The sequence below is a fragment of the Aristolochia californica genome, unplaced genomic scaffold (assembly GCF_029961685.1).
Source record: "Aristolochia californica isolate CCGP_79_NKW_82.1479 unplaced genomic scaffold, dmAriCali1.0.hap1 SCAF_1, whole genome shotgun sequence".
In the NCBI taxonomy this organism is placed as follows: domain Eukaryota; kingdom Viridiplantae; phylum Streptophyta; class Magnoliopsida; order Piperales; family Aristolochiaceae; genus Aristolochia; species Aristolochia californica.
This window is the reverse complement of record NW_027181770.1, coordinates 16,587,800-16,600,055: the sequence shown is the minus strand read 5'-3', so window position 1 is coordinate 16,600,055 and position 12,256 is coordinate 16,587,800.

The window sequence follows — 12,256 nt, the reverse complement described above, 5'->3', positions numbered from 1 at the left end:
CGATTGTAAAACCTGATATATAAAAACTAAGAAGAGCTTACAACCCCTAAAAATTACAGAAACTCTTTCAAATTATCTCACTCTACATTTGTGCACTGTGCATTTTCATTTTAGATGTACACTTTTTTCATAAATCAAAACTTTGAGTTTTCACTCTCCTTCATCCCGTAAATCAAAAAGGCAAATAGATTACAACAAAATGAAAATTTTAGAGTTCATGTTTGGAAAAAAATTTTAAAAAATAACAAATGTAAGTAAAAGAAATTTATTCACACACAACAAAAGAACACAAAAGTATATTTGTCCATGTTTTGGAAATTCCACTAGCTCAACCCTAAGAGCTTGGAATTTTATAAGAAAGAGATTTCCTCCACACATGCTTAAAAAATGGATTTGCATGTTTTAAACATGTTAAAGATGCAAATGACCTATGGATCCATAGCTTTTGAAGAGAATAACAAACGATCATTAAATTCTCAAGTGAACGTGCGGTGGGATATTTACCCGAGTCAAACAAGCCATTATTTTGCCCATCTACAAAAAGGTGACCAACGATCATGGATGCTTGTAAAGTGATTTATCATGCGTAATGGGCTATATTACCCTAAGAAATGACTTGTGGATTGGGAGTCAAGACTCAGTTAAAAATCCCTGCCTCCCACTTTTTCCTGACGATTGCAAAACCTGATATATAAAAACTAAGAAGAGCTAATAATCACTAAAAATTACAGAAACACTTTGGAATTATCTCGCTCTACATTAGTGCACCGTGCATTTTCATTTTAGGTGTACACTTTTTCCATAAATCAAAACTTTAAGTTTTCACTCTCCCTTCATCCCGTAAACCAAAAAGGCAAATAGATCACAACAAAATGAAAATTTTAGAGTTCATGTACGGAAAAAAATTTAAAACAATAACAAATGTTAGAAAAGAAAATTTATTCACACACCACAAATGAACACAAAAGTTTTGTTGTGCATGTTTTGGAAATTCCACTAGTTCAACACAAACAGCTAGGAATTTTCTAAGGAAGAGATTTCCTCCACACATGCTTAAAAAATGGATTTGCATGTTTTAAACATGTTAAAGATGCAAATCACCTAGGGATCCATAGCTTTTGAAGACAATAACAAACGCTCATTAAATTCTCAAGTGAATGTGCGGTGGGATATTTACCTGAGACAAACAAGCCATTATTTTGCCCATCTACAAAAAGCTGACCCAACGATCATGGATTATTGTAAAGTGATTTATCATGTGTAACGGGCTATATTACCCTAATAAATTACTTCTGGATTGGGAGTCAAGACTCAGTTAAAAATCCCTGCCTCCCCCTTTTTCCCGACGATTGCAAAACCTGAGATACAAAAACTAAGAAGAGCTTACAATCCTTAAAAATTATAGAAACTCTTTGGAATTATCTCTCTCTACGTTTGTGCATTGTGAATTTCCATTCTACATGTAATCTTTTTTCTTAAAACAAAACTTTGAGTTCTCGCTCTCCATTCACCCCGTAAACCAAAAACGCAAATAGATCACAACAAAATTAAAATTTCGGATTTCAAGTACGGAAAAAATTTAAAACAATAACAAATGTAAGTAGAGAAAATTTATTCACAAACCACAAATGAACACAAAAATTTTGTTGTCCAAGTTTGGGATATTCCACTAGTTCAACCCCAACTGCTTGGAATTTTATAGGAAAGAGATTTCCTCTACACATGCTTTAAAAATGGATATGCATGTTTTAAACATGTTAAAGATGCAAATCACCTATGGATCCAAAGCTTTTGAAGAGAATAAAAAACGCTCATTAAATTCTCAACTGAACGTGCGGTGGGATATTTACCCCAATCAATCAAGCAATTATTTTGCCCATGTACAAAAAGCTGACCCAACGATCATGGATGATTGTAAAGTGATTTATCATGCATAACGGGCTATATTACCCTAATAAATGACTTATGGATTGGGAGTCGAGACTCAGTTAAAAATCCCTGCCTCCCCCTTTTTCCCGACGATTGAAAAACCTGATATATAAAAACTAAGAAGAGCTTACAATCCATAAAAATTATAGAAACTCTTTACAATTATCTCGGTCTACATTTGTGCACTGTGCATTTTCATTTTTGATGTACACTTTCTTCTTTAATATAATCTTTGAGTTTTCGCTCACCCTTCATCCCGTAAACTAAAAACGCAAACAGATCACAATAAAATGAAAATTTTAGAATTCATGTACTGAAAAAAATTTAAAACAATAACAAATGTAAGTTAAGAAAATTTTTTCACACACCACAAATGAACACAAAAGTTTTGTTGTCCAAGTTTGGAAAATTCCACTAGTTCAACCCTAACAGCTTGGAATGTTTTAAGAAAGAGATTTCCTCCAGACGTGCTTTAAAAATGGGTTTGCATGTTTCAAACATGTTAAAGATGCAAATCACCTATGGATCCATAGCTTTTTAAGAGAATAAGTAACGCTCATTAAATTCTCAAGTGAACGTGTGGTGGGATATTTACCCGAGTCAAACAAGCCATTATTCTGCCCATCTACAAAAAGCTGACCCAAGGATCATGGATGATTGTAAAGTGATTTATCATGCGTAATGGGCTATATTACACTAATAATTGACTTATGGATTGGGAGTCAAGACTCAGTTAAAAATCCCTGCCTCCCCCTTTTTCCTGACGATTGCAAAACCTGATATATAATAACTAAGAAGAGCTTACAATCCGTAAAAATTATAGAAACCCTTTACAATTATCTCGGTCTACATTTGAGCACTGTGCATTTTCATTTTTTATGTACAATCTTTTCTTAAATATAAACTTTGACTTTTCGCTCTCCCTTCATCCCGTAAACAAAAAACGCAAACAAATCACAAAAAAAGGAAAATTTTAGAATTCATGTACGGAAAAAAATTTAAAACAATAACAAATGTAGGTTAAGAAAATTTTTTCTCACACCACAAATGAACACAAAAGTTTTGTTGTCCAAGTTTGGGAAATTGCACTAGTTCAACCCTAACAGCTTGGAATGTTTTAAGAAAGAGATTTCCTCCAGACATACTTAAAAAATGGAATTGCATGTTTCAAACATATTAAAGATGCAAATCACCTATGGATCCATAGCTTTTTAAGAGAATAAGTAACGCTCATTAAATCTTCAAGTGAACGTGCGGTGGGATATTTACCCAAGTCAAACAAGCCATTATTTTGCCCACCTATAAAAAGCTGACCCAACGATCACGGATGATTGTAAAGGGATTTATCATGCGTAAGAGGCTATATTACCCTAAGAAATGACTTATGGATTGGGAGTCAAGACTCAGTTAAAAACCCTTGCCTCCCCCTTTTTCCCGACGATTGCAAAACCTGATATATAAGAACTAAGAAGAGCTTACAATCCCTAAAAATTACAGAAACTCTTTGGAATTATCTCACTCTACATTTGTGCACTGTGCATTTTATTTTAGAAGTACACTTTTTTCATAAATCAAAACTTTGAGTTTTCGCTCTCCCTTCATCCCGTAAACCAAAAACGCAAATAGATCACAACAAAATAAAAATTTTAGAGTTCATGTACGGAAAACAATTTAAAAAAATAACAAATGTAAGTAAAGAAAATTTATCCACACACCGCAAATGAACACAAAAGTTTTGTGTTCCAAGTTTGGGAAATTCCACTAGTTGATCCCTAACAGCTTGGAATTTTATAAGAAAGAGATTTCCTCCACACATGCTTAAAAAATTGATTTGCATGAGCTTTTGAAGAGAATAACAAAAGCTCATTAAATTCTCAAGTGAACGTGAGGTGGGATATTTACCTGAGTCAAACAACCCATTATTTTGCCCATCTACAAAAAGCTGACCCAACAATCATGGATGATTGTAAAGTGATTTATCATGCTTAACAGGCTATATTACCCTAATAAATGACTTATGGATTGGGAGTCAACACTCAGTTAAAAATCCCTGCGTCCCCCTTTTTCCTGACGATTGCAAAACCTGATATATAAAAACTAAGAAGAGCTTAGAATCCCTAAAAATTACAAAAACTCTTTGGAATTATCTCTCTCTACATTTGTACAATGTGCATTTCCATTCTACATGTACTCTTTTTTCTTTAAACAAAACTTTGAGTTTTCGCTCCCCCTTCATCCCGTGAACCAAAAACGCAAATAGATCACAACAAAATGAAAATTTTGGAGTTCAAGTAGGGAAAAAATTTAAAACAATAACAAATGTACGTAAAGAAAATTTATTCACACACCACAAATGAACACAAAAGTTTTGTTATCAAAGTTTGGGAAATTCCACTAGTTCAACCCTAACAGCTTGGAATTTTATAAGAAAGTGATTTCCTCCACACATGCTTAAAAAATGGATTTTCATGTTTTAAACATGTTAAAGATGCCAATCACCTATAGATCCAAAGCTTTTGAAGAGAATAACAAACGCTCATTAAATTCTCAAGTGAATGTGCGGTGGGATATTTACCCGAGTCAAACAACCCATTATTTTGTCCATCTACAAAAAGCTGACCCAACGATAGTGGCTGATTTAAAGTGATTTATCATGCGTAACGGGCTATATTGCCCTAATAAATGACTTATGGATTGGGAGTCAAGACTCAGTTAAAAACCCCTGCCTCCCCCTTTTTCCCGACGATTGCAAAACCTGATATATTAGAACTAAGAAGAGCTTACAATCCCTAAAAATTACAGAAACTCATTGGAATTATCTCGCTCTACATTTGTGCACTGTGCATTTTCATTTTAGATGTACACTTTTTTCTTAAATCAAAACTTTGAGTTTTCGCCCTCCCTTTATCCCGTAAACCAAAAAGGCCAATAGATCACAACAAAATTAGAATTTTAGAGGTCATGTACGGAATAAAATTTAAAACAATAACAAATGTAAGTAAAGAAAATTTATTCATACACCACTAATGAACACAAATGTTTTGTTGTCCAAGTTTGGGAAATTCCACTAGTTCAACCCTAACAGCTTGGAATTTTATAAGAAAGAGATTTCCTCCACACATGCTTAAAAAATGGATTTGCATGTTTTAAACATGTTAAAGATGCAAATCACCTATGGACCCAAAGCTTTTGAAGAGAATAACAAACGCTCATTAAATTCTCAAGTGAACGTCCGGTGGGATATTTACCCGAGTCAAACAACCCATTATTTTGCCCAGATCCAAAAAGCTGACCCAACTATCATGGATGATTGTAAAGTGATCTATCAAGCATAACGGGCTATGTTATCCTAATAAATGACTTATGGATTGGGTGTCAAGACTCAGTTAAAAATCTCGGCCACCCCCTTTTTCCCGACGATTGCAAAACCTGATATATAAAAACTAAGAAGAGCTTACAATCCCTAAAAATTAAAGAAACTCCTTCGAATTATCTCGCTGTACATTTGTGCACTGTGCACTTTCATTTTAGATGTACACTTTTTTCATAAATCAAAACAATGAGTTTTCGCTCTCCCTTAGTCCCATAAACCGAAAAGGCAAATAGATCACAACAAAATGAAAATTTTGGAATTCAAGTACGGAAAAAATTTAAAACAATAAAAAATGTAAGTAAAGAAAATATATTCACACACCACAAATGAACACAAAAGTTTTGTTGTCCAAGTCTGGGAAATTCCACTAGTTCAACCCCAACAGCTTGGAATTTTATAGGAAAGAGATTTCCTCCACACATGCTTTAAAAATGGATATGCATGTTTTAAACATGTTAAAGATGCAAATCACCTATGGATCCTAGGCTTCTGAAGAGAATAACAAACGCTCATTAAATTATCAACTGAACGTGAGGTGGGATTTTTACCTGAGTCAAACAAGCCATTATTTTGCCCATCTACAAAAAATTGACCCAACGATCATGGATGATTGTAAAGTGATTTATCATGCGTAATGGGCTTTATTACCCTAAGAAATGACTTATGGATTGGGAGTCAAGACTCAGTTAAAAACCCCTGCCTCCTCCTTTTTCCCGACGATTGCAAAACCTGATATATAAAAACTAAGAAGAGCTTACAATCCCTAAAAATTATAGAAACTCTTTAGAATTATCTCGGTCTACATTTGTGCACTGTGCATTTTCATTTTAGATGTACACTTTTTTCATAAATCAAAACTTTGAGTTTTCGCTCTCCCTTCTTCCCGTAAATCAAAAAGGCAAATAGATTACAACAAAATGAAAATTTTAGAGTTTATGTATGGAAAAAAAATTAAAACAATAACAAATGTAAGTAAAAAAAATTTATTCACACACTATAAAAGAACACAAAAGTTTTTTTGTCCATGTTTGGGAAATTCCACTAGTTCAACACAAACAGCTTGGAATTTTCTAAGAAAGAGATTTCCTCCACACAAGCTTAAAAAATGGATTTGCATGTTTTAAACATGTTAAAGATGCAAATCACCTATGGATCCACAACTTTTGAAGAGAATAACAAACGCTCATTAAATTCTCAAGTGAACGTGCGGTGGGATATTTATCCGAGTGAAACAAGCCATTATTTTGCCCATCTACAAAAAGCTGACCCAACAATCATGGATGCTTGTAAAGTGATTTATCATGCGTAATGGGCTATATTACCCTAAGAAATGACTTATGGATTGGGAGTCAAGACTCAGTTAAAAATCCCTGCCTCCCACTTTTTCCTGACGATTGCAAAAACTGATGTATAAAAACTAAGAAGAGCTAACAATCCCTAAAAATTACAGAAACTCTTTGGAATTATCTCGCTCTACATTAGTGCACCGTGCATTTTCATTTTAGGTGTACACTTTTTTCGTAAATCAAAACTTTTAGTTTTCCCTCTCCCTTCATCCCGTAAACCAAAAAGGCAAAAAGATCACAACAAAATGAAAATTTTAGAGTTCATGTACGGAAAAAAATTTAAAACAATAACAAATGTTAGAAAAGAAAATTTATTCACCCACCACAAATGAACAAAAAAGTTTTGTTGTCCAAGTTTTGGAAATTCCACTAGTTCAACACTAACAGCTTGGAATTTCCTAAGAAAGCGATTTCCTCTACACATTCTTAAAAAATGGATTTGCATGTTTTAAACATGTTAAAGATGCAAATCACCTATGGATCCATAGCTTTTGAAGACAATAACAAACGCTCATTAAATTCTCAAGTGAACGTGCGGTGGGATATTTACCTGAGACAAACAAGCCATCATTTTGCCCATCTACAAAAAGCTAACCCAATGATCATGGATGATTGTAAAGTGATTTATCATGCGTAACGGGCTATATTACCCTAAGAAATGACTTATGGATTGGGATTCAAGACTTAGTTAAAAATCCCTGCCTCCCCCTTTTTCTCTACGATTGCAAAACCTGATATATAAAAACTAAGAAGAGCTTACAATCCCTAAAAATTACAGAAACTCTTTGGAATTATCTCGCTCTACATTAGTGCACTGTGCAATTTCATTTTAGATGTACACTTTTTTCATAAATGAAAACTTTGAGTTTTCGCTCTCCCTTCATCCCGTGAACCAAAAAGGAAAAAAGATCACAACAAAATCAAAATTTCAGAGTTCAAGTACGGAAAAAATTTTAAAACAATAACAAATGTAAGTAAAGAAAATTTATTTACACACCTCAAATGAACACAAAAGTTTTGTTGTCCAAGTTTGGGAACTTCCACTAGTTCAACCCTAACTGTTTGGAATTTTATAAGAAAGAGATTTCCTCCACACATGCTTAAAAAATGGATTTGCAAGTTTTAAACATGTTAAAGATGCAAATCACCTATGGATCCATAGCTTGTTATGAGAATAACAAACGCTTATTAAGTTCTCAAGGGAACGTGCGGTGGGATATTTACTCGAGTCAAAAAAGCTGACCCAACCATCATGGATGATTGTAAAGTGATTTATCATGCGTAACGGGCTATATTACCCTAAGAAATGACTTATGGATTGGAAGTCGAGACTCAGTTAAAAATCCCTGCCTAACCCTTTTTCCCGACAATTGCAAAACCTCATATATAAAAACAGAGAAGAGCTTACAATCCCTAAAAATTACAGAAACTCTTTGGAATTATCTCGCTCTACAATAGTGCACTGTGCATTTTCATTTTAGATGTATACTTTTTTCATAAATCAAAACTTTGAGTTTTCGCTCTCCCTTCATCCCGTAAACCAAAAAGGCAAATAGATCACAAAAAAATGAAAACTTTAGAGTTCATGTACGGAGAAAAATTTAAAACAATAACAAATGTAAGTAAAAAAAATTTATGCACACACCACAAATGAACACAAAAGTTTTGTTGTCCAAGTTTGGGAAACTCCACTAGTTCAACCCTAACAGCTTGGAATTTTATAAGAAAGGGATTTCCTCCACACATGCTTAAAATATAAATTTGCATGTCTTAAACATGTTAAAGATGCAAATCACATATGGATCCAAAGCTTTTGAAGAGAATAACAAATGCACATTAAATTCTCAAGTGAACGTGCGGTGGGATATTTACCCGATTCACACAAGCCCTTATTTTGCCCATCTACAAAAACTGACCCAATGATCATGGATTATTGTAAAGTGATTTATCATGCGTAACGGTCTATTTTACCCTAAGAAATGGCTTATGAATTGGGAGTCAAGACTCAGTTAAAAATCCCTGCCTCCCCCTTTTTCCCGACGATTGCAAAACCTGATATATAAAAACTAAGAATAGCTTACAATCCCTAAAAATTACAGAAACTCTTTGGAATTATCTCGCTCTACATTAGTGCACTGTGCATTTTCATTTTAGATCTACACTTTTTTCATAAATCAAAACTTTGAGTTTTCGCTCTCCCTTCATCCCGTAAACCAAAAAGGCAAATAGATCAAAACAAAATGAAAATTTTAGAGTTCATGTAGGGAAAAAAATTTAAAACAATACCAAATGTAAGTAAAAAAAATTTATTCACACACCAGAAATGAACACAAATGTTTTGTTGTCCAAGTTTGGGAAATTCCACTTGTTCAACCCAAACAACATGGAATTTTATAAGAAAGAGATTTCCTCCACACATGCTTAAAAAATGGATTTGCATGTTTTAAACATGTTAAAGATGAAAATCACCTATGGATCCAAAGCTTTTGAAGAGAATAACAAAAGCTCATTAAATTCTCAAGTGAACATGCGGTGGGATATTTACCCGTGTCAAACAAGCCTTTATTTTGCCCATCTACAAAAAGCTGACCCAACGAACATGGATTATTGTAAAGTGATTTATCATGCGTAACGGGCTATATTACCCAAATAAATGACTTATGGATTGGGAGTCAAGACTCAGTTAAAAATCCCTGCCTCCCCCTTTTTCCCGATGATTGCAAAACCTGATATATAAAAACTAAGAAGAGCTTACAATCCCTAAAAATTATAGAAACTCTTTGGAATTATCTCTCTCTACGTTTGTGCATTGTGCATTTCCATTCTACATGTACTCTTTTTTCTTAAGACAAAACTTTGAGTTTTTGCTCTCCCTTCATCCCGTAAACGAAAAAGGCAAATAGATCACAACAAAAGGAAAATTTTGGAGTTCAAGTACGGAAAAAATTGAAAAAAATAAAAAATGTATGAAAAGAAAATTTGTTCACACACCACAAATGAACACAAAAGTTTTGTTGTCCATGTTTGGGAAATTCCACTAGTTCAATCCTAACAGCTTGGAATTTTATAAGAAAGAGATTTCTTCCACACATGCTTAAAAAATGGATTTGCATGTTTTTAGCATGTTAAAGATACAAATCACCTATGGATCCATAGCTTTTGAAGAGAATAACAAACGCTAATTAAATTCTCAAGTGAACGGGCGGTGGGATATTTACCCGAGTCAAACCAGGCATTATTTTGCCTATCTACAACAAGCTGACCCAACGATCATGGATGATTGTAAAGAGATTTATCATGTGTGACGGGCTATATTACCCTAAGATATGATTTATGGATTGGGAGTCCAGACTCAATTAAACATCCCTGCCTCCCCCTTTTTCCCGATGATTGCAAAACCTGATATATAAAAACTAAGAAGAGCTTACAATCCCTAAAAATTACAAAAACTCTTTGGGATTATCTCTCTCTACATTAGTGCACTGTGCATTTTCATTTTAGATGAACACTTTTTTCATAAATCAAAACATTAAGTTTTCGCTCTCCCTTCATCTTGTAAAGTAAAAAGGCAAATAGATCAAAACAAAATGAAAATTTTAGAGTTCATGTACGGAAAAAAATTAAAAACAATAACAATTGTAAGTAAATAAAATATATTCTCACACCACAAATGAACACAAAAGTTTTGTTGTCCAAGTTTGTAAAATTCCACTAGTTACACCCTAATAGCTTGTAATTTTATATGAAAGAAATTTCCTCCACACATGCTTAAAATATGGATCCATAGCTTTTGAAGAGAATAACGAACACTCATTAAATTCTCAAGTGAACATGCAGTGGGATATTTACCCGAGTCAAACAAGCCATTATTTTGCCCATCCACAAAAAGCTGACCCAACGATCATGGATGATTGTAAAGTGATTTATCATGTGCAACGGCCTATATTACCCTAATAAATGACTTATGGATTGGGAGTCCAGACTCAGTTAAAAATCCCTACCTCGCCCTTTTTTCCGTCAATTGCAAAACCTGATATATAAAAACTAAGAAGAGCTTAGAATCCCTCAAAATTACAGAAACTCTTTGGAATTATCTCGGTCTACATTTGAGCACTGCGCATTTCCATTTTACATGTACACTTTTTTCATAAATCAAAACTTTGAGTTTTCGCTTTCCCTTCATCCCGTAAACCAAAAAGGCAAAAAGAGCACAACAAAATGAAAATTTTAGAGTTTATGTAAGGAAAAAAATTTAAAACAATAACAAATGTAAGTAAGGAAAATTTATTCACACACCACAAATGAACACAAAAGTTTTGTTGTCGGTGTTTGGGAAATTCCACTAGTTCAACCCTAATAGCTTGGAATTTTATAAGAAAGAGATTTCTTCCACACATGCTAAAAAAATGGATTTGCATGTTTTAAGCATGTTAAAGATGCAAATCACCTATGGATCCATAGCTTTTGAAGAGAATAACAAACGATCAAAAAATTCTCAAGTGAACGTGCGATGGGATATTTACCCGAGTCAAACAAGCCATTATTTTGTCCATCTATAAAAAGCTGACCCAACGATCATGGATGATTGTAAAGGGATTTATCATGCGTAACGGCTATGTTACCCTAAGAAATGACTTATGGATTGGGAGTCAATTCTTAGTTAAAAATCCATGCCTCCCCCTTTTTCCCAACGATTGCAAAACCTGATATATAAAAACTAAGAAGAGCTTACAATCCCTAAAAATTATAGAAACTCTTTGGAATTATCTCATGCTACATTAGTGCACTGTGCATTTTCATTTTAGATGTACACTTTTTTCATAATTCAAAACTTTGAGTTTTCGCTCTCCCTTCATCCCGTAAACCGAAAAGGCAAATAGATCACAACAAAATGAAAATTTTAGAGTTCATGTACGGAAAAAAATTTAAAACAATAACAAATGCAAGTAAAAAAAATTTATACACACACCACAAATGAACACAAAAGTTTTGTTGTCCAAGTTTAGGAAATTCCACTAGTTCAACCCTAACAGCTTGGAATTTTATAAGAAAGAGATTTCCACCACACATGCTTAAAATATGGATTTGCATGTTTTAAACACGTTAAAGATGCAAATCACCTATGCATCCAAAGCTTTTGAAGAGAATAACAAACCCTCATTAAATTCCCAAGTGAACATGCAGTGGGATATTTACCCGAGTCAAACAAGCCAATATTTTGCCTATCTTCGAAAAAGCTGACCCAACGATCATGGATGATTGTCAAGTGATTTATCATGCGTAATGGGCTATATTACCCTAAGAATTGACTTATGGATTGGGAGTCAAGACTCAGTTAAAAATCCCTGCCTCCCCTTTTTTCACGACTATTGCAAAACCTGATATATAAAAACTAAGAAGAGCTTACAATCCCTAAAAATTATAGAAATTCTTTTGAATTATCTCGCTCTACATTAGTGCACTGTGCATTTTCATTTTAGATGTTAACTTTTTTCATAAATCAAAACTTTTAGTTTTTTGCTCTCCCTGCATCCCGTAAACCGAAAAGGCAAATAGATCACAACAAAATCAAAATTTTCGAGTTCATGTACGGAAAAAAATATAAAAA